The following is a 27855-nucleotide window of genomic DNA, read 5'->3' as shown; positions in this document are numbered from 1 at the left end:
CATGATATCATAGTGTGTGCATTCAGGCTTAGTCGCTTCAGTCATGTCCGACTCTTTGCTACCCCATGGACCACATCCCACCAGGCTCCTCTTTCCATGAAATTTTCCTGGCAAGAATAATGGAGTAGGTAGCCATGCCCGCTTCCAGGGGAATCTTATCCACCCCAGGTTCCAACCTGTGTCTCCTGCATTGCAGGATTCTTTACTGCTGAGCCACCAGGGAAGCCCGATATAATGGTACTCTCCTAATTAAACTATTCACCTCAATTCTGTTCTTTCTTTCCTATGTAACAAACATCTTCCATACACACATATAAATGCATGTGCACACACACATATACAGACCACAAAGCTTACATGTCTCCCTGTTTTATACTTAATGCCAGTAAAAACTACCACTTTATTGTTCAATGTGTTACAACCTACCACTCCAAACTACTTCCACTCTCACCTTATTTGTTGTTTATAGAGTCCATGTACAATCCTACATCTACACCTCTGCTCACATAACTTTTCTAAGATGGAACCATTTTATGTTAGTGTAAATGCTAGTTTTCGTTTACAATCTAAGATCCATTTCTTCAAAAATTAAGAAAAATTGTCCCTGCCTCTATTTAGCTCATACCCATGAACTTTGAGATATCCTATTGACACTATCATTGGACATATCAGATAAGAAATCAAGTAATTATTAATATCGATGTATTCTATTATCCAATTGCTCTGTAAAACCCTCAAAAGCAATGACATCATTTATATATTTTCCTATCCTCAAAATCAAGCATAATTTTTCATTAGTAAAATTATGCAAAACAAAAAATTGCTAATAAGAAAAGTTCTTTTTATGGCTGAGTAATATTCCATTGTATATATGTACCGAATTGGTTTTATCCATTCATCTGTCAGTGGACACTTAGGTTATTACCATGTCCTGGCTATTGTAAATAGTGCTACAATGAACTCTGGGGTACATGAGTATTTTGAATTATGGTTTTATCAGGGTATAAGCCCAGTAGTAGGATTGCTGGGTCATATGGTAGTTTTACTTTCAGATTTTTAAGGAACCTTAATGAAAGTGAAAGAGGAGAGTGAAAAAGTTGGCTTAAAGCTCAACATTCAGAAAACGAAGATCATGGCATCTGGTCCCATCACTTGTTGGGAAATAGATGGGGAAACAGTGTCAGACTTTCTTTTGGGGGGGCTCCAAAATCACTGCAGATGGTGATTGCAGCCATGAAATTAAAAGACACTTACTCTTTGGAAGGAAAGTTATGACCAACCTAGATAACATATTCGGAGAAGGCAATGGCACCCCACTCCAGTACTCTTGCCTGGAGAATCCCATGGACAGAGGAGCCTGGTAGGCTGCAGTCCATAGGGTCGCTAAGAGTTGGACACAACTGAGCGACTTCACTTTCACTTTTCACTTTCATGCATTGGAGAAGGAAATGGCAACCCACTCCAGTGTTATTGCTTGGAGAATCCCAGGGACTGGGGAGCCTCATGGGCTGCCGTCTACAGGGTTGCACAGAGTCGGACATGACTGAAGCAACTTAGCAGCAGTAGCAGCAGCAGCAGCAGATAGCATATTAAAAAGCAGAGATATTACTTTGCCAACAAAGGTCCGTCTAGTCAAGGCTATGGTTTTTCCAGTGGTCATGTATGGATGTGAGAGTTGGATTGTGAAGAAAGCTGAGCACCAAAGAATTGATGCTTGTGAACTGCGGTGCTGGAGAAGACCCTTGCGAGTCCCTTGGACTGCAAGGAGATCCAGCCAGTCCATCTTAAAGATGTTCTGGGTGTTCACTGGAACCATAAAGTCCTGGATGTTCATTGGAAGGACTGATGCTGAAGCTGAAACTCCAATACTATGGCCACCTCATGCAAAGAGTTGACTCATTGGAAAAGACTCTGATGCTGGGAGGGATTGGGGGCAAGAGGAGAAGGGGACAACAGAGGATGAGATGGCTGGATGGCATCACCGACTCGATGCACATGAGTTTAGGTCACTCCAGGAGTTGAGATGGACAGGGAGGCCTGGCATGCTGTGATTCATGGGGTCACAAAGAGTCGGACACAACTGAGTGACTGAACTGAACTGATCTTTTTCTCCACAGTGGCTGTATCAATTTGCATTTCCATCAACAGTGCAAGAGGGTTCCTTTTTTTCCACACCTCTCCAGCATTTACTTTTTGTAGATTTTTTTGATGATGACCATTCTGACTGTTAGAGGTGATACCTCATCGTAGCTTTGATTTGCATTTCTCTAATAATTAGTGATGTTGAGCCATAAAAAAAGATGAAATTAGGTCATTTATAGAAATGTGGATGGACCTAGAGTCTGTCACACAGAGTGAAGTAACTCAGAAAGAGAAAAGCAAGTATTGTATATTAATGCATGTATGTGTATTAGCAGAGATAAACCTAGTTTCAGGGTAAGAACAGAGACTGAGACACAGACATCAGATATGTGGACACGGAGGAAGGGTGGGCGGGAGAAGGAAAGGGTGGGATAAATTGGGAAATTAGGTTTGACATAAATACACTACCATGTATAAAATTGCAGCCATGAAATTAAAAGACGCTTACTCCTTGGAAGGAAAGTTATGACCAAGCTAGATAGCATATTCAAAAGCAGAGATATTACTTTGCCTACAAAGGTACATCTAGTCAAGGCTATGGTTTTTCCAGTGGTCATGTATGGATGTGAGAATTGGACTGTGAAGAAAGCTGAGCACCGAAGAATTCATGCTTTTGAACTGTGGTGTTGGAGAAGACTCTTGCGAGTCCCTTGGACTGCAAGGAGATCCAACCAGTCCATCCTAAAGGAGATCAGTCCTGGGTGTTCATTGGAAGAACTGATGCTGAGGCTGAAACTCCAATACTTTGGCCATCTCATGGGAAGAATTGACTCATTGGAAAAGACTCTGATGCTGGGAGGGATTGGGGGCAGGAGAAGAAGGGGACGACAGAGGATGAGATGGCTGCATGGCATCACCGACTCGATGCACATGAGTTTGGGTGAACTCCGGGAGTTGGTGAGGGACAGGGAGGCCTGGCGTGCTGTGATTCATGGGGTCGCAAAGAGTTGGACATGACTGACCAACTGAACTGAACTGATGTGTAAAACATTGGAACCTGCTATAAAGTACAGGAAGCTGAGCTCAGTGTTTTGTGACGATCTGGGATGAAGAGATCCAAGAGGGAGGGGATACGTATAGCTGAGTTACGTTGTTGTACAGCAAAATCTAACACTACACTGTAAAGCATTTATCCTCCAATTAGAAAAAAAAAAAAAAATATATATATATAGTTCTTTAGCAGAAGAGTCAGAAAAAGCAGCAAGAAATGTCCACTGGAGAATGGACTTTAATACTGGCAAAACAAACAGAATTTTGTTTTCTTCTTAGTGTTCACTCTATTGCAGAAGACAAAGAACGTCATTCAGTACTTGTCAGCACTCAGAAAGATTTTTAAGCCATATAATCATTAACTACTCAGAAATGGGAGGTCAGTGTTTTCAGACTTTCATTGGAAGGATTAATCATGCAACTCACTAGCTGAAGCAGCAGCGAAACACTTTGAACTGAACCTTGCAATCTGTGGTAATATAACACCAGCAACAATTTCTGACAAGAAAACAAATGAATTACTTGTTATCCACTCAAAATGTTCTAGGGTCAAAACTTCAGATTTTATTACACAATACAGACATCTCAAACATACGAAAAACGAAAAACATGGTATCTACTTGACCTAAACTGGTTTTCTTTCAGGAATAAATAAAATGAACTCTCTGCATCTTCTCAAGGTCTCTAGAATTTAGTACATTAGAGTTGGAATGGACTTTAGATATTAATATTTCCCATCCTAATTCAGAAATCCTATTCCAAAAACTTATTGAACTATATCAAATTTATCAAAGAAATATGACAAAGGGTTACTCTGTAACATATATAAAGCTCACACAAATTTAAAATAAAAGAAAATGCCAAAAGATAAAATACAAAATGGGCATTCACATAGGAATGCATATATATTTTCAGTTTAACAGATATATTCAGCCACCCCCTGGGTTTTCATTGCAAATAAGTGTCTGTTCCTATCACTATTAGAAACACTCTTTCAAGTCTCTGATAATGAAGAATTTGCCCATTACTTCTCTTTGTGCTGTTGTCACACATTTTCTTTTTTTCATATTTTGTCCCTTTTTAAAATTTTTCAAGTAATCTTTATAATAGTTTTATTGAGATATAATTCACTTACCACACAATTTACCCATTTAAAGTGTACAATTTGATGCCTTTTAGTATATCACAGAGTTGTACAATCATCATCATAATCAATTTTAGAACACTGCATCAATTTCCTCCCCCCAAAAAATCCATACCCATTAGCAGTCACTTCACATTTCCCCTAAATTCCCAGCGTCAAGCAATGATTAATCTACTTTCTGACTACAGATTTGTCTGTTCTTTTTTTCCAGTTTCATTGCAGCATAACTGACAAATATTATATATATATATATATGACTTTATTTAAGGTATACAATGTGATTCTGATATACATACACATCATGAAATGTTACCACAATTAAAATATCTATCACCATACAGTAACCTTTTATTTGTGTGTTGGGGGGGGACAGATATTTTCAGTCTACTCAGAAAATGTCAAGAAATACAAAATTATATTAACTATGGTCCCCATGCTGTACATATCAGATCTCCAGAACAGGTCCATTCTGCATAACAGCTACTTTGTACCCTTTGACTATCATCTCTCCATTTCCCCCACCTTCCAGCCTCTAGCTTGTCTTTTTATGCCCAGCTTATTTCACTTTTAGCATAATGTCCTCTAAGTTCATCCATGACATTGAAAATGAGACAATTTCCTTCTTTTTTATGGCTGAATATTCCGTTGTGTGTGTGTGTGTGTTTGTGTGTGTGGGTACCACATTTTTGGTATTCATTCTTCTATTGATGGACGTTTGGGCTGTTTCTGTATCTTGCCCATTGTGCATAGCACTGCAATGAACATGGAGGTGCAGATGGCTTCTCTTCAGATACTTATCTCAGTCTTTTTCACCTTAGCTTTTGAATGCTGATTTCACTGGGTATAGAATTCTAGCTTGAAAGTTGTGTGCTTTTTCCCTAGTGCTTTAAATTTGTTGTTCTGTCTTTTCATCTGTATTGTTTCCAAGAAGAAATCTGTTTACCTTATCTTTGTTCTTCTGTACATAATTTGCTTGTTTGGTTTTTTTTTCCTAGCTGCTTTGAAGATTTTCTCCTTATAATTGGTTTTGATCAGTTTGATTATGTGTCTTATTGTGGTTTTCTTTGTATTTTTTCTGCTTGGCTTCATTGGGCTTTTTGGACCTATGAATTTATTTTCACAATTTTTTTTTTTCCTGATTTCTCATCCCACCTCCACTCCTCTCTTTAGGGGATTCCATGTACACACATATTAGGTCACTTGAAGCTGTCCCACAACTTGTAACTCATCATTTTTTTTTCTCTCTGTGCTTCATTTTTGATATTTACCATTACTACGTCCTCAATTACACTATCTTTTCTTCTGCATTATCTAATCAGTGTTTCATCCTATCCAGTGTATTTTTCATCTTAGATATAGTAGGCACAATTTCTATAGTTCAATTTACATTTCTATCTTCTGTGCTTCTACTTAACTTGTTGAACACATAGAATATGTTATCACTATTTTAATGTCCTCTGCTAACTCTAACATATGTGTCAGTTCTGAGTTTGTTTCAATTCATTCATTTTTACCTTCATGATGAGTTGTATTTTCATACTTCTTTTAAGAATGCCTGGTAATGTTTAATTGGATGCCAAGCATTGTGGACACACTTTGTTGGGATATTCCTGTATTCCTATATATATTCTTGCTGCTGCTGCTACTGCTAAGTCACGTCAATCGTGTCCGACTCTGTGCGACCCCATAGAGGGCAGCCCAACAGGCTCCCCAGTCTCTGGGATCCTCCAGACAAGAACACTGGAGTGAATTGCTATTTCCTTCTCCAATGCATGAAAGTGAAAAGTGAAAGTGAAGTCGCTCAATCATGTCCGAGTCTTCACGACCCCATGGACTACAGCCTACCAGGCTCCTCCGTCCATGGGATTTTCCAGGCAAGAGTACTGGAGTGGGTCGCCAGTGCCTTCTCCGATATATATTCTTGAGTTTTGTTCTAAGACATAGTTGAGTTATGTGGAAACAGTTTGATCCTCTTGAGTCTTGCTTCTAAGATTTGTGAGGTGGTATCAGAGCAGTATTTAGTCCAGGGTTATTTCTCACTATTGAGGCAAGTACCTAATGCTCTATGACAAAGTGTTCCAGTCCTGCCGGTTGGGAGCAGGCACTCTTTCCAGACCAGAGTAAATGTCAGATACTGCTCCTTCTAGTTCTCTCAGATTGTTCTTTACCCAGCTTTGGGTAATTTTTCTCACATTCATGTGCCGATCATTCCTCTGTGAAAGATTCAGGGGGAGGCCCCTGCAGGGCTCTGGTTTTCCTTCTGAGAAGCTCTCTCCTGTTACTCTGTTCTACAAAGCCCAGTGCCTTGGGATCCCCAGAGTCCACTAAGCTCTGGGTGGGTTCCAATTTCCTAAGCTAAAGCTTACAAACTCTTTCAAGAGAGTAAGCTGGGGAAATTTGGAGGGCTCTCCTCCTTTGTTTTCTGTCTCTCAGAGAGCGCATCTTTTGTTGCCTGATAGCTAGTTTCTTTAAAAACATTGTTTCATATGCTTCATTTATTTTTACTGTCAGGTGGGAATATGTGCGGGAATGGGTTCATTCAGTAGGCCTAAATTGCTCAAATCCAGCACAGTCCCAGAAAAGGACTATTTTCAGAAGTGGCCCTTGACCCACTCCTGGGAACCAAGCTGAGAATGCTCTGACCAGAGCATTTCTGTATGCCTAAGGCCTTGGGCCATGCTACACTAAACTGACTAGATAATTTAAGCTCATCATGTGATTAATACTGAACATCTGCTTTTTCTCTGGTGGTCTGGAGCTTGAATAAGTGAAGTCAGCCATGCAGCACCACATGCCCCCATGACTAATGCCCAATAAAAACTCTGGACACTAAGGCTTGGGTCAGCCTCCCTGGCGAGCAACACTACACACGTGTTGCTACACATTGTGATGGGGGGAATTAAGCACGTCTCACAGAGCTCCAGTGAGACAGGACACCTAAAAGCTTCTGCCTGGTTTCCTCTGAATTTGACTTATGTTCCTTTTCTCTTTGTTGATCTTAAGATATCTTTCAAATAATAAACTGTAATCATGAATATAATAACTTCAGAGTTCTGTGAATACTTCTAGTGAATTAATGAGCCAGAGAGTGGTCGTGGGGACCCCTGACACAAAAGGTAAACTCACACCTTTTATTAATACTCCACCTTGAGGAAAAGTGGAAATACAGACAAGACACCATATTTTAATGACCACTCTCTCCCTGATAGCTGAGTTGGTAAAGAATCTGCCTGCAATGCAGGAGACCCTGGTTTGATTCCTGGGTCAGGAAGATCTGCTGGAAAACGGATAGGCTACCCACTCCAGTATTCTTGGGCTTCCCTTGTGGCTCAGCTGGTAAAGAGGAGACCTGGGTTGGATACCTGAGTTCGATCCCTGGGTTGGGAAGATTCCCTGGAGAAGGGAAAGTCTACCCACTCCAGAATTCAGTCCATGGGGTCACAAAGTGTCGGACACAACTGAGCGACTTTCACTTTCACTTCACCCTGTCTCCCATGCAACTTCCTAAATCATCTTGACCAAAAAAAAAAAGAAAGAAAGAAAGAAAAGAAATAAACAAAGAAAAATTCTCAAAATGGCAATAACGTGATTTCTCCACTTACATATTCAACTAATTGTCAGCCAGTAAGATGTATTTAGAAATGTGACTCTTTTCAGAAGTCTCAATAAAAGGACGGGTGCACCTTTATTTTTCCCTTTCTCCCTCCTTTTGAAACTTGAACTTCCGATCTGAACAATGTGGTGGACTTGAGGATATCAGAGCATAAAGACAGAAACCTGTTGACAAGAAAAAGGCAGTGCATGCTCTGTACAATGTATCTCTGGGCTTCTTCACACAAGGAAGAAATAAAACACTGTCTTGTTTAAGCCACTTTTATTCATTTTTTTCTATAATATGCCTCATAAATTGGTTCTTACAGTGCCCACAGTGATTCTGTTGGCCAACCAGGTATGGGAAGCACTGATAGTCCCATCAACAAGCAAAATATCCAGAGTCAGAATATTTATAAACATGGAAATTAAAGCATTTGGCTTATGTACTTAAAAGAAAAATGGGAAATCACATCAGCATAAGTTATTATTTTTCTTGACATCCATCACAGTGTCAAAAATCCTAAACCAAAAATTACTCACTTCAAGAAGTGATCAATGGAAATTTTGTTGCACCAGCACAGAAAAAAAGAAAAAAAAAAAAGGTTCATTTTAATCTCCATTGACTGACTGTTAATAGGTTTCTCCATTTTAACTGACATAAATTTTTTACAGCATGGCACGATGTTGTGAATAAAAATTTACCCCATGTTCCTTTAGAAACTGTTTTCTGGAAACCTTCCATGATCATCATTTGTACACTCTCTGCCTTCAATATACACTCCCAACCAAGATGTGTTAAACCCATCTTACCAGACTCTAGTAGATTACACACTTCAGTGCTCCAAGATACACTATCTCTATCAATACTTTCTGATTTAATTTCAAGATTTATTATCAGCCTAATATATATTTCAAACAACAAGACAGTTTAACTCATTTTTTTCAAAATTTAATAATGTTTCTTACTTGAAGAAATACTTCATTTTCCCAGTGTTCTTGCACTGGATGACTGTTTGTAATAGCTAATTCTAAATGAGAGTTTCCAGTTTGTGAGGCACTTTTCTAAGTGTTTTTAAGGTTGATCATCAAAACAATCCTACATGCCGTTACTAATATTATTGTCAGTTCAAAGGTGAGGAAACAAAGCTGTGAATGGTTGAATAACTCACCCAGAAAGTGACAGATTCTACATGTGTTTTGTCTTTAGACTCTATACTGTTAATCACTAATCTGTACTTCCTCCATGGGCACCAATAATATTAGTTTCATATTTCTTTCATATTTCACAACTCAAAGATGGCTGCATATTCATCATAAATAATAAAATGAATTTTGCCTTAGGACATATAACAATGTAAACAAGACATGAAATAAGTCAGACTTATAGAAAAACCTATCATCTATCTGTTAGCCACAGCATCTACCAAACTAGCTGGTTACCTGTTTGGGGGTTAAATGATGACAAAGAGGCAAGTCTCAGAAATATTGTTAAGGAAGCTCTGGAAGGAGCTGATGACAATGAATGAACACTGTGAAGAGAATGGAAAAATACGTCTATCTCCCTTGTCAACAATTTGTGATTATAAGGGCAAGGATAACCACAGAAAATAAAAGTTAGGATACAGAACTGGCTTAGGAAAAAGTGTTCAATTCATTTTGGCACATCACTTGAGTTTTGGTGTCATCTTACAAATGACATATAAGCTAAAAAAAAAAAAAAAAATTGACAGTGAAATACAGCATGTTACCAGTGCCTTTCAATTGTTAAATTTGAATTAAGTCCAGACATCTTATCTGAAAAGCTGCTTCCTTAATTGTGAAGAAATCACAGATGCTCTGGTACCAAAAATAAAGTTTACAACTTAGAAATGCCAAATAACACTACTCCCATTATAATAGAAATTATATGCTTAACACTTTCAGTTTATAAAAAAAATTTTACATGTATTATTAGATCATGTGTTCCAATGATCCACACTATAAAATCCACACTGTGAAATCCACACTGTAAAAAATGGTCTACTTATGTGCCTGTCTGCCCATAACGAATATAATGACTGGCTGTGAGTCATCTCAGTGTCTTCAAGACCTTGTGTAGATATAATATAAAGGAGGTTTACGATGAATTGAATTGCACCTCCTTAGAATGTTAGAGCTGTAAGGCTCCTCCATTTACAGATGCACCTAGGAAGGTGAAAGGACACCCCAAGTTAAAGTTGATCAAGATTAGGACCACGTCTCCTGATTCCATTACATTACCATATTCATATAGGAATATTATTACAAAGAAGCTACCAAATATTTTGAGTTATGCACTATTTTATGTTGCCTCTGACCCAGTCACTTCTGTCTGACTAGAAGCCATATAAAAAGGTAGAAATGGAGCAAGAATCAACCATGTATAAATAATAAGACCAGACAGAGGCATACTAGGTCAGCAGTTCAGTGTTTCATAATTTTTGGATAAAACTAGATTCCTTTTGTTTCCACAGGAAAGATTACACGATCCCTATATTTAAATAATTCTTTAAGCATTAAAAGTTTTCCATTGCCACTGAAATAATAACTCATCTCAGGATGAGTAAATTATCACCATCACTTTCAATACAAAGCTTCTTATACTTCAGCTGTCATATTACAGATTCATACTGAAAATAAATTTTAAGCAGAGTTAGATTGCTGTGTAATGAGTAATAATTTTATCAAATTAGTAGCATTCAGCTTCTAGTGAGATTTATTATTTTATTCATAGAATATTTTGTAAAAAGAGCATACTAAACAGAACCATTTAACTTTTAAGACTTTTCTAAAATGGGGCATACCACTAGGAAACAATCAGCTATTGTTCTCTATTTCAATCTAAATACCTGTAATAACTTCCAGGTATTTGATAAAAGGCACTTCCCGTCACTGTATAGGTCCACATACATTCTACAAGCCTTCTTGGCATTTAAATTCATTCAAAGGTATAAACATTTTCCTCAAAAATGATGGATATTAACTTGTAATTAAGGTTATTATTTTGGCATAGAGAAGAATTTGACTTAATGGAAGACTGTGATAGAAATCAACAAGGTTGTTACATAATTAAATGACAGAATTGATTGTGAGCAACAGTCAAGCTATTTACACACTTGTTAAGATTTAAGGAACCAAGGTTAGATGATTAATACATCTCTTGTAGTATTTACTATGAAGTGAAATAAAAACTTAAAAGACTAGGAACAAGTTATTTACCACAGATAATGAGATCTCAGATTCCTTTGCCTTTTTTTTTTTACACTGAACATAACAATTTTTATCAGGAAAGTAAAAATTTTCATTAAAATGAAATTGAACCCTCCTAGTAAATTATGCAGAGAAGGAAATGGCAGCCCACTCCAGTATTGTTGCCTGGAGAATCCTGTGGACAGAGGAGCCTAGTGGGCTGCCATCTATGGGGTTGCACAGAGTCGGACATGACAGAAGCGACTTAGCAGCAGCAGCAGCAGTAAATTATTTGATAACTTTTAAATATATATATATATATATATATATGGTGTTTCTCACAATTCATGAATCAGTTCTAAAGTAAAGCTTCTGCCATAACCAGAATCTTGAAATAGACAAAACATTCTAGTCTAGCAAATCAATACTTTACATGAACAAGGCTGTAGAAATTTCCTGTGGTTATTACATTAATTCTATTATTAACCTAGTAATATGTTTAGGACCAATAATAGCTTTTAAAATTATTCCTTAGAAAACTTTCCTTGAAACTATCTTACAATTCATTGTTTTGTACCATCTAGCCCATTATTTGGTAGTTTCAACTCTATTAGAGGAACCCAGAAACTCAAATATTTAATGTTTTAAAATCTTAATTTAACCGTTAGGTAGCCTTTTAAAATATTGTACTTTTCTGAAACTGCTAGGCAAATAGCCAAAGAAAAAGTGAAAAGTGTCCCAAAATGTGACAGATGAATAGAAACTGGACTCATATTACTGGGTGAATTAAAAACAGAAACAGCTCAAAGTGCTGCCTCTAGAAGAGGAATGGAGAGAAGATGAGAGGACAGCTGAGAAGTCAGTGCTATGCTGGACTGCGCTCCAGTGGGTACTGGAGAGCCTACAATTAACATTTCTTTTTTCCCAACTTCATGTTTTTAGGGTTTAAAGTCTGCCACAGAGAATGTGCCTATGACCTAGTAATCAGCAAATGCTGCAAATCATGGCTTCCCTGCTCCCATCCCCCTCTCCTCACTCCCAGTCAGTTGTTTGCCAATCCGTCACTGGGAGGAACAGTAAAAAGAACCACTGACTTCATTAAAAGCTTTTCTTTATTTTTATCTTTATATTGTGCATTTGTTACACTAATAAAAAAATTAAATTTAAAGATGCCTTTATTAAAACAATGGGATAATTCAGAGCTTATTCCATAGGATTCACTGGGCAGCAAGGTAATCATAACATTTCAGCAACAATACCTTAATAATAATGGAAAGAACTCAAAGGTCCATTCTAATCCAAAGTAGTTCCCATGGGTATTAAAAGGCACTGGCGAGCTTGAGTAATAGCATGAGAATTTGCATAACTAGTCAATGTAATTTAATATCCCCAGAAAAGTTGACTCAAAGAATAAAGGTTATCAAACCCAAAGGTTATATTTTTAAACCAAAGGTTCTTATGGAGGCATATTATTTTAAAATTGAGAAATGAAATAATTACATAGATTCCTGATTTATTTCATTTTCAGATTAACTGAGAACTAGACAAATTGCCTTGTTTTGAACATTGTAGAGCAAATTATAATTACACAATATGGACCTCTAAGCATTTGCCATTATAGCATAATTAAATCAAAATTGTATTAGTACTAAAGACACAAAAGAGGCAATGGTTAGGCTAATATAAATTAATCACAGCTCGCACCCTTGTAATGCATTTTTTTTCTAATTCTCAAATATGAGGTGATCGTCTTCACAGTGGCATCATTACTGTTATAAAGTAGAACTGCAAAAGAATAATGTCCTTCAGTCAAGGGGTCCGGTGAATCAGTTTTATAACATATGTCTAAATATATAGAAACTAAAGAAAGAAAAAACATATATATCATATATATTTAGAATCCCAAAACCAATTCCAGTTTTCTTGTCCATTTTGCCGATTTTTCTTAATTTCTCCAACAAATAAGGACTGTGTCCTGTCCGAGGTCAAAGAAGCCCGGCAAAGGGCAAAACTGGTCAGTTGACACCATGTTGAGAAGTGATTGATGAAGCCTCATCAGCTCCCTCCACTGCAACCATCTGGTCTGTGGATTAGAAGCCATTCATACTTTGCTTCATTTACACATGTGAAGGACTCCTTGAAGAACTGAATATAAAACATCTTATTGAGAAATTTTGTGAATGCATACAGTGAGAAAAAATGAGGTAACATCTGAAGGACTTCTCACTCCTATACTACTTTGATTCCTCATTTTCATGTCATGTTTTTTAATGTCTAAATACAGAGCAATGTAAAACTGGCTCATCTTCATAGATTTTAGTTTCCAGTTCACCACTGCCTATAGTCACACCATTTAACCTTTCTATGCCTTTGGCCTCATCACTTCTGAAACTAATATATCTTTGAAAGGTTGGAAACATGGTTTTAAGTAAGGTGGGGGGGAAAAAGTGCTCTGAGTACACAGACCCACATTTAACCCTCTTACCACTAACTCTACCAGCTCCTGCAGTAACACCTGTCTTACACTTGACCTGGTTCAGCCAGGACAGTCCTCTATCTATCCCTAGAAACAGACACCTAACTCATTTTTTGGCCCTTGAATTATAAGAGATTGTAGCGAATGTGGGAAAAGATTATATCAGAGCTTACATGAATCTATTATCATTTATTCAATAAAATGAAAATAGCAGTGTGAAACTAAATCAAGCTGCATGAAAGTAGATTTATAATATGCATACTTTAATTCTAACACCATAATTCTGAACCATCATACCCACTTTTCACCTTCTATCTTGATTTATACTTATTTGTGAATTTGCTTCAAATTACATTCTGATGTCATAAGCTCATTTAGGAAAGACACATTAATCTTTTTAGCCAGCCCCCACATCTTATTAATACTTAATGTAGTGCTTAGGATATAGCAGATACTTAACAATTACTTATAAAACTGAATGAAGATACATACTTTGTTCATAACTTTAGCTTCAAAAAAATATATTTAATTTTCTGTGTAGATTTTAGAATTTATCTATTTGGTTCTTTGTCATATTTAATTATAACATACTTTTCCCTCATACAAGTACTGTACATGTCTGTAAGTCAAATGACTTCATGATAATCCAGCTTACAAATGCATTTGTTCTTAATTCATTTGTTCCAATCAATTATAGTGTGATGTAGACAGGAAAAGGATCATGATCTCCATTTTATGAACAGAAATTAGCTTAATTTGACAAAGCCATACAGTGGCAGGACCAGGACTTTAATAGCATGTTTAGGGCTCTTTAAAATATATTATGATATTTGACCTTAATTACTTCCTTAAGCTATGAATGTGAATTTATAAAGCTCTCCCCTGTTACATACTTTAGCTTATCCCTAGCCTTACTATCTCTATTTCCAAACTTTCACCCCTCCTTCTCTTCCTTCCTTCCACAAATATCCCTGCTTTTCTGCAATTCATATTAAAATCTGTATTCATTTGCTAGGGTAACTGAATGGCGTAAAACAACAGGCTCACAGTTCTGAGGCCTGTAAGTCTGACATTAAAGTGTCAACTGCCCTATTTCCTCTGAAACCTGTGTCTTGTGGAGGCTCTGGTGTTTGCAGGCAATCCTCTGCATTACTTGGCATGTAGATGATTCACTCCATCTCAGCCTCCGTACTCATAAGGCAATCTTTTCTCATGTATCTTCACATCATCTTTCCTCTGTATTCTACTCCTTATAACTCTATGTTCCTGTCAGCGTACCAACCCCTTGATTACCACACTGCCCTCTGCCCAAACTCAGTGAAAATCAAACTCAGGGAAAGAAAACATCGAGTTTTCTTTCCCTCCCCTCCATTCCATATTTTCAAAGGGATAAAAAACCCCTTAGAATAAAAACAATCATTGGTAGCCATTGATATTTTGATAGCTGATAATTGCACAGCTACTATGTGTTCAAAACTATTAAACATGTAGTGTCTACCTCAACCATACAACAATCTTATGGTATGTTACTATTACTGCCCCCATTCTTCAGTTATGTGTGCTCAGTCACTTCAGTCACGTCCAACTCTTTGAAACCCCATCGACTGTAGCCCACCAGGCTCCTCTGTCCATGGGATTCTCCAGGCAAGAATACTGGAGTGGGTTGCCACACCCTCCTCCAGGGAATCTTCCCGACCCAGGAATCGAACCATTTGATGTTTTCATCATTTTTTTTATTTAAAAATTTAATAAAAATTAAAAAACATTATTAACCTTAAAAGGGTATCATTTTATACACATTCAAACACTGGTAAAAGCCATATAAAACTGTACTAGTTTTCAAGTATTTCGAATCCTTACAATAGTTTACCTGCAGTTAGCATCCTTTCATGATAATGTGATCTTAAACTTGTATAAAAATATTTTAAAGTTTTGCTTACTACTATCTAGCTTGGGGATGAAGGGGTGATGGGCAGTAATTTTCATGAACCATCTAAGAATTTTCTATGAATGCTTTATCTCTTTCAAAAAACATAGAGGCTTAAGAATACCAATCTTCAGAGTTCGGGTTGCAAGTAAATTTTAGCTTTAAAAGGAAGCATGAATCAAAAGTTATTTTGGAACTTCCCTGGTGGTACAGTGGTTAAGACTCCATGCTTCCAATGCAGGGGGTGTGGGTTTGATTTCTGGTTGGGAAAATAAGATTCCACATGCTGGGATGCATAGTCAAAAGATTAAAAAATTAAAAAAAGAAAAGAAATGTTCTTTAAAAAGTTATTTTGGTTAACACACCTAGGACAAAAGAAAAATGTTTTGCTTTATTAAATTTGTCATTGTGACACAACTGTGTTGAGGCAAAAGTAGTTACACTAATTGCCCCTTTCATCTTCTTAAGTACTATGAGAAAAAGGGAAAAAGTGCAAACATGCATGTGCTTGTATATACACACACACACACACACATTATTCATTCTTTTAATGTAAAGACTTAAGGCGAAAGAATCCTTTGAGAATCTGGACTGCTAGAGTGATTTTGGTAGTTGGACTTCAATATAAGAGTTTCTATCCTTAGTCACAAACTGGGACATCTGCAGTTGGTATTATATTTATTCATTTGAGATGACAATCTGAGATTTATCCATTCAAAATAACAATTTGAGACTCCCCACCCCCTTATCTTGTTATCTCAGGGCAGCAAAAACAAGGAACCATGATTGGGCAATAAAGCCACAAACTAAAAATAAGCATCAGTCAGGACCGAGTCCAAATCAAACCATATTCACATCAAATGAAATGACCACCAAATGCCTAATGTCATTTCATAGCCTTGTATTGGTGGTATGAGGATGAGGAAAATGAATAATTGGTTCCAATTCCATTTTGTCCTTTCTGTCTTTGCACTCAATAATGAGCCCCTTTTCCATTTTAAATATACCTTTTAAAGTTGCTTAATTCAGTTGAATCATTGTAAGTTAGAAAGGTGTAACTGAAATGCACTATAAACCATTAAAGCCTCCCTCTCAAGAATATTTACAGTATTTTAAGAAAAAAAATTTGTTGAAACATTATTTTTAATAACTATGCTAAAAACAAAATAAATGTCTGATAATCAAGTTTCAGCTCACTCAGTCCTGTCTGACTCTTTGCAACCCCATGCACTGCAGCACGCCAGGCTTCCCTGTTATCACCAACTCCCTAAGCTTACTCAAACTCATGTCCATTGAGTCGGTGATGCCATCCAAGCATCCCATTCTCTGTCGTTCCCTTCTCCTCCTGCCTTCAATCTTTCCCAGCATCAGAGTCTTTTCAAACGAGTCAGTTCTTCACATCAGGTGACCAAATATTGGAGCTGCAGCTTCAGCATCAGTCCTTTCAATGAATATTCAGGACTGATTTCCTTTAGGATTGACCGGTTGGATCTCCTTGAACCCCAAGGGACTCTCAAGAATCTTCTCTAACACCACAATTCAAAAGCATGAATGAAAAGATAATGAAGTTTATCTTCAATAAATTTTGTTATCTCCACTCCCAGAGAATCATGCTGCTATTTAAAAATATTTAAATAGTAAGAATGTAGGGAAATGCTTCTGACAGAATAAAAAGGCCAATATAAGATTGCATTCCTTCTCTTTTTTGTGTGGTATATATTATAGATTTTGGGTCTGAGGTTAATATTGAGTATGAGGTCTATACATAACTATATATGTATGTATATACGTACATACATGTATGTGATTCTTAAGTTGCTTATTTAGTTTCAAACGCATTTTAGCAATCCTGCAGTTTTATTCCCCATTCCCTCACTACTATTGTTTTTGACATATTTTACATCTTTTTGTGTAGCCCTTAACTTCCTCTTGCAGATATAGATGATTTTACTACTTCCATCTCTTAACCTTCTTACTAGCTTTGTATGAGGTGGATTTACTACCTTTAGTGTGTATCTGCTTTTACCAATGAGCTTTTCCTTTTGTAATTTATATATGTTTCTAGTTCTGGCCTTTTCTTACTTGCTTAGAAAAGCCTCTTTAATATTTCTTGTAAAGCTAGTTTGGTGGTGCTGAACTCTTTTTCTTTTTGCTTGTCTATAAAAGCTTTTTATTTCTCCATCAAATCTGAATGAAAGCCTTGCAGGGTTGAGTATTCTTGGCTGTAGGTTTTCCCTTTCATCACTTTAAGTACACCATGTCTATAGAGTTTCTGCAGAAAAGTTAGTTGACAGCCTTATTGAAGCTCCATTCTATATAACTCATCACTCTTCCCTTGCTGCTTTTAATATTCTCGCTCTCTCTCTAATTTTTCCCATTTCAGTTACAATACATCTTGGTATTATCTTTTTGTGTTGATCCCGTTTGGGCCTCTCTATGACTCCTGGACCTGGATGTCTGTGTTCTTTCTCAGACTAGGAAAGTTTTCACCTATGATACCCTCAACCTTGTTCTCTTACTTTTCTCTCTTCTTCTGTGGCAACTATAATGCAAATGTTACTATGTTTTTATGAGATAGTTTTTACTATGTTTTCCTAGAGATCTCTTAAGTTGTCCTCATTTTTTTCATTCTTTTTTTCTGTTCAGTGTCCGTAATTTCCACTACTCTGTCTTCTAGCTCACTGATCCATTCCTCTGTATCATTTCATTTACTGTTGATTCCTTCTAGTGTGTTTTTCCTTTCAACTACTGTATTCTGCATCTCTAGTTGGTTTCTCTTTATATTTTCTGTTTGTTATAAACCTCTAACTTCTGACTTTGTTCATCCATTCTTCTCCCACGTTCTTTGATCATCTTCACAATCATTACTTTAAACACTTTATCTGGTAGATTGCCTATCTCTTCTTTACTTAGTTTTCCGTCTGGGGGTTTACCTTAACCTGTTGGAACATGTTTCTTTGTCGCCTCATTGTGTCTGAATTGCTGTTTTTATTTCTCTTTATCTGGTAGGTTGGTTGCATTTCCTGACCTGAGAAATGCAGCCTTCTGTGGGAGATGCTCTATGCATCCCAGCAGTATAGTCCCCTCTGATCACTAGAGCTATATGCTTCAGTGGTGCACCTATGAAGGCTGCATGGGTACATCTGTTGCAGCAGGTTGAGTACAGTGGGTAGTTTGGTAGATGTGGCTGTTCCTTCATCCAGTTGGTTTCCAAGTCTTGCCTTGTACAGAAGCTGCAATCTACTGGTTAGCAGCACCAGGTCACAAGGCAGCTGGATGGAGAACCCCAGGAGGTCCCAGGACTTGTACTGGCTAACTCTTAGGCAAAGCTGGTTCTGCAGTGGGTTGGCATAGGGTTAAGATTCCTGGATCTAGAGTCTGTCTGCTGGTAGATAATGCCTGTTCCTGCCATGGCAGGCTGTGAGTTTCTGGATGTCCCAAACTTGGTGCTGATGAGTGAAGCTGGAAGTCAGGGCAACTGGCTGAGGAGTCCATGATATCTCAGAACTGATACTGGCCTGCTGGTGGGTCGGGCCAGGGTTGGTGGAGTCTGAGGCTGGTGCTGGACACTGGTAGGCTCCACGGGACACTGGGGCCAGGGTCCATGGGATCCCAGGGTTAGTGCCAGCTCACTGTTGGGCAGAGCCAGTTCCCAGGGTCTCTGGCTGCATGGCCCCAGGCTTGTGTTAACTCACTGCTGAGTCAGAACCTGTGGCGGCTGGCCAAGGTTTCTCAGAGTGGTGTCAGCCTGCTGATAGGTAAGGTGGACCCTGTCATGGCAGGCCACCAAGCTGTAACTGAACTGGAACTGGTGTCCACTCACTAGCAGATGGGGCTGAAACTCACTGGGTTCTGGGATTACTGCCTGCCCACTTGAGGGAAGACCTGGGTTCTGGAGTCTCTGGTTGAAGGGCCCTAGGGATACGAGTTCTAATGCCTGCTCCCTGGTGTGTGGGATCAAGTCCCAGGCCCACTGGTAGACAGGGCCATATGTAGCAGAGGCTGTGTGTTCAAGGGATCTTAAGGCAGCCTGTTCGCTGGTGGATGGGGCCGTGTGTGTGTGTGTGTGTGTGTGTGTGTGTGTGTGTGTGTACACACACTGGAATACTACTCAGTCAAAACAGAGAATGAAATTTTGTCATTTGCAACAAAATGGATGGACCTGGAGGGTATTATGCTTAGTGAAATAAGTCAGATGGAGAAAGACAAACACTACATGTTAATACTTATATGTGGAATCAAAAAATAAATTAAACAAATGAATGAAAATAACTAAAAGAAACATAATCACAGATACAGAGAACAAACTGGTGGTTACCAGCGGGGAGAAAAAAGGAAAAAAGGGCAAGATATGGGTAGTGGATTAAGATATACAAAGTACTATGTATAAATGAATAAGCTACAAGGTTATATTGTATAGCACAGGGAATATAGTTAATATTTTATAACTTGAAATGGAGTATAATATATAAAAATTTTGAATCATAATATTGTACACCTGAAACTAATACTGTAAATTAACTACACCTCAATAAATATATAAATATTGTATATGATTGAACTATTTAGGGGGAAAAAACCTCATGATAGAATAATACTAAATTACTATTAGCATGACTGTTTTATGTGGTGTGACTGTATGTTTGGGATCTTCTTTTCACCCTTTTTTGTATCTTTTAAATCTTCTATAATGATCACTAAAAATAATTTTAAAATTAAGTTAGAGAAATGAAAAAATGTTTTAATGAAAATTAACCTCTCAAAAAGAGTATTTTTCTGTGAAAGTTGTCATGATTTATTCCCAGGGATCTGTGAAGGGGAACTGAATAACTTTCTCTTTGAATTACTGAGGACATCAAACTTTTACACCAGCATTCCCCAAAATCTGTCATGGAAAAATATTTAGCAGAGAATCCCCAGAATTTTGAGGACACTGTGGTGCAGAGTCAGAGAAAAGTACCTTGTATTTCTGTGGGCCTGGGGACCCAACTATTTGTAATCTAGTTTCCACTGACAGTTATCGATCAAAAAGCACACTGGAGAAACTGATTCCTTTTTGGAATCTCTGTTCCTAATTTCTAGTTAAAGATAGCATCATCCTACAGATATACAAAAATATGAATTTATGAATTCCAGATCACCTTCACAGAACTCCAGCCATATATAGAAAAATCAGACTTCTTCTGCATGCTCAGGGGAGATTTAGACTTATTTATTTGATTAAAAAAGAAAAGGAAGCAGGCAAGCATGAAAAAAGTAAAAATCAGATGTATATCAAATCCACACGGCTGGTATAAATGGTACACTTAATCCTACATAGAGTGTAAAATACACTAGCTCTGACACCACCACCTTGCATTTCCTTAATATGATCACCCAGCAGGTCATGTTTCCAAACAATTTCACCAATCCCATATTTTATTACAAACCATCACTGAAAGACTGATCAATAACAAACTTGTTGAGGAAATCAGCAGACTCTTCCCAGAGGTTGAGTGACTTCCACAAGGTCAGACGCAAAGGATCTGACTTGTGGAGCAAAAATATGCCCAAACTTGGCCCCTATCCCAGGATGCTTATTTTCACTAACATATAGTAAATACACATTATCTTCTATTGTTTTGCTGAAGATCTTCACCTGGCCTTTAGTTAAATATACTAAAATTTTTAAAGCTTTAACATGCTACTATGGTCAATTTTTAATATCATTCAAAGGATTTCACAAGGACTGAAGAAGTGGATCTACTTACAGGAGTCAATCTTGAGTAGGTAAAAACAAGGTGAAAACTGGAGGCTGAGGCTTGGGGGGAGAAGTGAAAGTGGGAAGGGGCATGGGGTGGATCAGCAGAGAGTGGGAGGTAATAAAATATTGGGGGAGTGAGAAGTGCAGTCAGGCTCCATCCTTGAGCACCATCTGTATAAATCAGGCCTGGAGTTGACATGTAATTTTGTGTTGGTCCCCTGAGAAGTGGCCCTCAGGGCTTCATTATTGATGAAGAGATTTTTCTTCAAAGTGGCCTAGTCAGGATTGCCTCAAGGGGACATTCATAAGCACTCATAATATCAATTTCCAAGCACCTGGGAGGTAGGAACACAGATTGTCTCTTTAATTATTATGATAGAGGTAGAGGATAGTGAGAATGCTATTACACAACCAAGCTGAAATCCTCAAAGAAATGAAATTATTATAATGTAATGCAAAAAGTTTATGATCTGAGTCATCCTTTAGAAAGGACACACTTTACCTTTTCCTGGTGCAAAATAGGTTGATCTCCAATTCCCTCCTCCCTCGGACTTAAAACAGTTACAGAATGTATAATATTATATGTATATATAATATATATATTATATATATATATATAGCATAGTATATAATACTGTAATATACAGTATATAATATATATTAAATATATAATGTAAATATATATTATAAAATACTATACAAATATAGTGTGTGGAAGGATGCTTAGAAGCCCAGAAAAAACTTTCTTTGAAGCTAATATGATGGCTTAAAGAAACTATAAGTTTAGTCCAGTTAAACACAAGAGATATGGAGCTGGACACTTTTTCTTAAAATAATGATACATAAGGATTTCTTTTCACAGAAGAATAACAATAATCCTGTCTGAAAATCATTGAGAATGCCAAGAAGTAAATTTCCCAATGGTTTGACCTGATCTAGTCATAAAAACATGCAGAAAAACACCAACAATTCAATCCACATGTACAAATGCAGTGAAACAGCAAGGGTTAGGAGTAGGAGGACTCCTGCATTTGACTCTCTGCCCCAGTGTGTTAGATGTGGATAATCCTATATAGAAAAGGCCTTCACCACATGCTTCCTCTAAATCTTTTACAGCTTACACTATAGGGCTTGCTATTCAGTGGGTGCTAAAATGATTTTTAAACAGAAATCAAAAGCAAAATGAAGACAGTCCTTTTAATTTGACCTGAATTTCAAAAACTCCCCCATCTCACTGTTAATACTGACAAAAATAATTCAGGAATTTACTCATAAGTCATGTCTGCAACTTTTTTTAATCTGTAATAAGCCCCTCTCATAATTCTTCTAACTTCATGAACTCTCTCTTTCCTCACATATTTTAACAGCTTTTGATACCACTAGTTAATTCTTGGAGTTGGGCAATATTCTAACCAAATGACATTTATATAACATATATGTATAACATACATTCAATCATAATATTTAAAATAACTACTACCATTCAAGAGGTATATATTTCAAGTGACAGATGCTGAGTTATTATATGTACATGACTCCAATTAATCCTTATATCTAGTACATGAAATAAGATTAAATCCAACTGACAAAGAAAGAAATGACAGTTTAGGAAACGACCACAATCATACAAACAAAAATATATATAATATTGGTGGCAGGATGTGAACACAGGCCTATTTTAACACAGTGTGTTTATTTTGTTTTTTAAACTAACCATGAAATGAAGCTTAATTTTTTGAAGTACAAATCAAAAATTTTATATAAATATAATGAGTTCCTAACATCAATATATAGATAAGTATGGTGAAGAGTCTGAAAGAAAAGTTATATGCTGAATTAAATACAGATGTTTCATATCTACTAGTATAACATTTTAATTAAAAGCAATGGAAGCAGTAATAATTATAAACCACAGGAAAGACATAATCCTATTAAGAGTTATCAGTAGTATAACTGGCTCCAGGATATCTGTGAACACCCACATTATTGATGTTTGAGGCCAAAAAACACCTTCTGTCTTAATATGGAGGATTAAGAGGAAATGAAGTTCAGAAGGCAAACATGTCACATTTGAAAATCAAAATCCTGATCATAGATAAATTCACAATCTTAGAATGCCTTATTAAGTATTTTTTAATTAAGGCAGGATATAAATGACACAGAATTTTCTTTACAGTTTTAAGGACTATTTATCACTGTGTCCATTTAGCTAAGAAGCAGAAAGGCAAATTGGCCAGTTCTCATTTTCAATCTCTTCAGCACACGGAAGCCTAGACTATATCAAATATCTTATGGCTTCTTTGTCACATTATTTCATGACAAGAAATATTTTTCAGTCTCATTGTCTTTAATTTTAGTATTTCTAATATTGTAACTTAACATTATGCTAATTTTTTGAATTCTCCCCACAAGTGACCACACCTGTTTATCCTATAGGAAGGTCTATTTTTCAGCTGTTGTGTTGCCAGTTCATATACAACGTATGGTAAAATACTGTATTCAAATAGTTAAGGAAAGATATGATTGCTTAATGATCATCCAATTATCTCAGCATTTTGATTAAAGGTCTTCATAGTATTCTTATTAATTCCTCACTGCAAAGGTGGAGCTTTCCAAAACTGGATATTCCTTCTACAATGTAAGAAAGGAGGCTATTGAATTTTAGCACACTTTTACAATTAAGCCATCAGTCAACACTATCTGCTATGATTAAGATTAAGCAGATCCAATCTAAAAATCTCCCTAGTGATGGATTCATCATTAGTCATTAATCTCAGTTTTTAATTAAATCACTGAAAGCAAGTCATCTGAATTCATGTGTAGGAGGCAGAATTTAGAAGAAAAACTATAATGAAATGTATATATATATATGACCATTCTTAACTATAGAAATGTGTATAGTACCTTAAAGCTACAAGAGGCTTCCACTGAAATAACTCCAAATTTGGAGTAACTTTCCAAATACTGTAATCAGGCACGTTTCTACTGCCCTGCTAAATTCCTTAGAAAGGAGAAATACTTTAAAATTAAGTATTGTCCACAGGACAGCTTAAAGTAGGGAGAACAAGTATATTTTTAAAAATGCAAACTCACAAAACAAATTGAAAATGAAATTTTAGTTTTAATGCTTTAAAAGCCTTAGCAAGTCAAGATAGCATTCCCAGAGATTTGTGGCACCCAATCAATAAAAGCAAGGAAACAAAACTGGACTTAAAAAAAAATGTAGGTTTATATAAATAAATAATGCATACCTTCTGCAAAGCTGTGTCTGTATTTTCTTCTTGGGATCTACCTCCTCCCTCCCCAGGGGCAAAAGCAGTTACAATAAAGGGTATTCTTGCAATATCTTTTCTCACCTCTACCAACGAATTAGCCTTTTTGCAAAATTCTCCTAAAAATTTAATTTCTCCAAGTTGTTACCCTTATACTCCCATTTCCCAAAGCCATCACTTTATTATCTTATTTTCTTAATTAATAAACACAAAATTCTCGACTGTCTTCTCAAATGAATAGAAGTTATAGGATCAGTTATTCAAAAACCATTTCTATTTAACTCTAAAAGTATTATGATTTTGTGGATATTGGACTGAAACCTTTTTTTTTTATTCACAGTAAATTTGAAATGAGTTTATAAACTACCAAAGAGTCATTAACTGATAATTCTAAGAAAAAATCTTGACTTGGGGTTGTGGAAACAGTAGAGTGGTATATAGCAATTCAGTTCAGTTATAAATACTTACCAGAATTATTAATATCCAAAGAGTTAATTAAAAGTTCACTGTACCTGCAAACATTTTTCTTCAGCTATACTTCTATAGTAAATTCTCAATTATCCATGTCAGTGGAGAGGAACAAAACACTGAACAAAAGTGAACTCTTCCAAAATCCTTCTTACTTGCTTTTAAAAGTACAGATAATGACATTACACCAGTTGTTGATTCAAACTAAGTGAATTATTGTGAAGGTATTGCTGAGGTGAGGGAAAGTGATCAATGTCTGATAGTCACCTTTTTTGAAACCTTCCCCAAAGAATTTGTATTCAAAAGTCATTCTTGATAAAATTCAGTTGTATCCTAAAAGTAAGCCCACAAAGCAAAATATCTTTTAAGTCTATAGCTACATTAATGAACTTTAAAATAACAATTATTTCATAGGCAGTGATTTTCCTTAGTGTTCAAAATTTTTAATTTTATCATATTTTGTTCTTTTCTGGAGAAGATGTGCTATGATATGTTTTCTTGTCTGATTATTCTCCTTACTTAGCAAATCATGCAAATGTGACACAGAGAAGTTAGGTATTTAAACAGTCACCTGTCTGAAAAGGCGTAGAAATAGACCTCAACCACAGGCAATTTGCACCAGATTCCAAAACAATGTGGTCCTGAACCACATTAACATATCTGGAAAAAAGTCTGATTTCTCATACATCTTCTATAACGACAATAATTTTTGAGCATATGAGCTAGGTTCTATTGCCAAGTACCTGTTATCTACTACTGCATCCTTGCTATGCCTATCTTCCTACCCAGGGATATTTTAGTTTTGGAGTCTGGTGACCTTCTGACTGTTTTTTATGCTCTCAGCCCTTCAAACCCAGATGTGATATTGGATTGAGGTTAGAAATATGGAGTGAGCACACAAAATAATTCTGTAAACCTCAATAACTTTTTGCCCCAGAAATAAAATATTTCTTGGCTGCTTCACTGCAACTTGAGGTTCTATAGGTAGCTTAAGGGGGAAATTAAATCACTGTTATAGAGGGTTGTTACTATCACCTTCTGTTCTTTTCTCATTTATCAATTGAACATGTACTCTGTTTTACACTGATAATTTTTTTTAAAGATGGTGTGCTTCATATATTTGAGACTAAGGCAATGGTCACAAGCAGATAAATTTCTAGACAATGGTTTTAATGAATTCATTCAAAAAAACCAAATCCAATGTATGCATTCAAATTTGATAGAAAACTAAAAATTATGAGCTTTCATAATTCATTCAAAAAAATGAACTTTGGTGAGTCAATAGGATCACTTGAGACATCTACACTTGAATGTATTCCTCTACACTTAATGTATTTTTTCACACTGCATTATATTTTAATGATGAATTTCATGCTCTTTCATGGTACTCTAGCTCAGGAATCGTGGATATTACTTTGAGGGAAAAGAAAATAACTATGTGTGATGAAAGATGTTACTGATTAAAGTGTGTTGCATGTGTGAACTACACAAAAGCTGAAAAAGCTTAAATACCACTATTCTATATTACAAGTAATATCAGGCTGACTAAGGTTAGACTGAGGTGAGTAAATGTAAGGGTCTGACCTTCTTAAATAGTCTTAGTTGAAACAATTCGGGAAATTAAACTGGTCATTAATGTTTCAGTGGCATCTTTTCCTTAGTGTAATGTGGTTAAGAACTGATTTCATGGACAAATGCAAAACAGCTACCGATAAAGAAATTCAAACTCCAAAAGCCGCCAGCCCTCTGATATTCTTAATTCTGATGTCAGTACATCAGTACTACATGAATGTTGTCAGAAGGTTACTATTTGAGTTAGCTTAAAAAGGGGTGGGGGGACGGGGGTTGGTTAAGTCAAAGTAACAAGGACCAAAAAGGCCAACATAAATCAATCATCCTTTACCTTGTGCATGAATGAATATTGGGTTAAATATATCACACTGATCAATATGAAAAAGTAAACTATCCACAAGAGAAATCACAAGTAAAATTAAGTAGACATGTACACACAGCATGTACGTGTGTGCTCAGTCATACTTTGGCTCTAATTACCACGATGGATTTTTCAAACGAAGTATGGAGTCTGGAGAAAACACTACTACCATCCCCCAAACAGAACACAAAGTTCCTACAATCAATGTTAGAGGCAACGCGGTGGCAAAAGCAGCTCTTTTGCAAACAGGTGGTTTTAAAGTTTTACTTAAGCCACTGACTGAAAGGACGGAGGAAAGAAAAATGTCATTTGTTAAGAAAACACAGGCATGCACAAAAAAGCCCCAAGCAAAACACAACAAAAAACTAAAAAGCAGTTTATTTTAGCTCAGAACTGTGAACACTGGATTAGTATGTCTAAAATCACTGCTTGTAATTATATTTCTCTCGTCGCATGCATAAAGGTCCTAGGGAGAAATCAAAGGAAATGGTCATGTTACTTCAGGTTACTACATGTTACTTCCTGTTTATTCACAGGGAAAAAGATGACATTTTTACAGGAACACGGTGCAAGAGAAAATAAAAAAAACTGTTGAGAAGAGGAATATACAGTTTATTTTGTATTTCTGAAGGCACTGTATTTTTCATGTTCTCAATATCCTATCTCGTTCTTCCCTATGTTACTTTCATAAGCAATACTAAGGCTAGCAGTGGCTGCTGTAGCTTACATATACATCTCCATTATTTCTATCCTCCACCTCTGCAAATATGCAGAATTCAGCGACTGGAAGTGGGGGTAACAGACAGGTATCCCGAAACGCTTACAGGGCAAAAGAGGAAGTGCGGGATAGGCTGCGAAATGAACGCCCTTATGAGAAAGTCCATCTCCCTCGAACTCTTCTAGTGCTTCAGTCACGGCCACCCAGAAACTTCGGACCCTGACTCCGAAGTAAACAGCCA

General features: G+C 36.6%; 1 protein-coding gene across 1 annotated transcript in view; it reads right to left on the bottom strand.

Moving 5' to 3' along the window:
* Window positions 1-27855, bottom strand: part of DPYD (dihydropyrimidine dehydrogenase) — a 923891-nt gene that overhangs the window by 895544 nt on the left and 492 nt on the right. The window lies entirely within an intron of this gene.

Source organism: Bos indicus x Bos taurus, chromosome 3 (genome assembly GCF_003369695.1).
Source record: "Bos indicus x Bos taurus breed Angus x Brahman F1 hybrid chromosome 3, Bos_hybrid_MaternalHap_v2.0, whole genome shotgun sequence".
In the NCBI taxonomy this organism is placed as follows: Eukaryota; Metazoa; Chordata; class Mammalia; order Artiodactyla; family Bovidae; genus Bos; species Bos indicus x Bos taurus.
The sequence above is the reverse complement of the archived record's forward strand: the minus strand, read 5'-3'. Positions and strand labels throughout refer to the sequence as shown.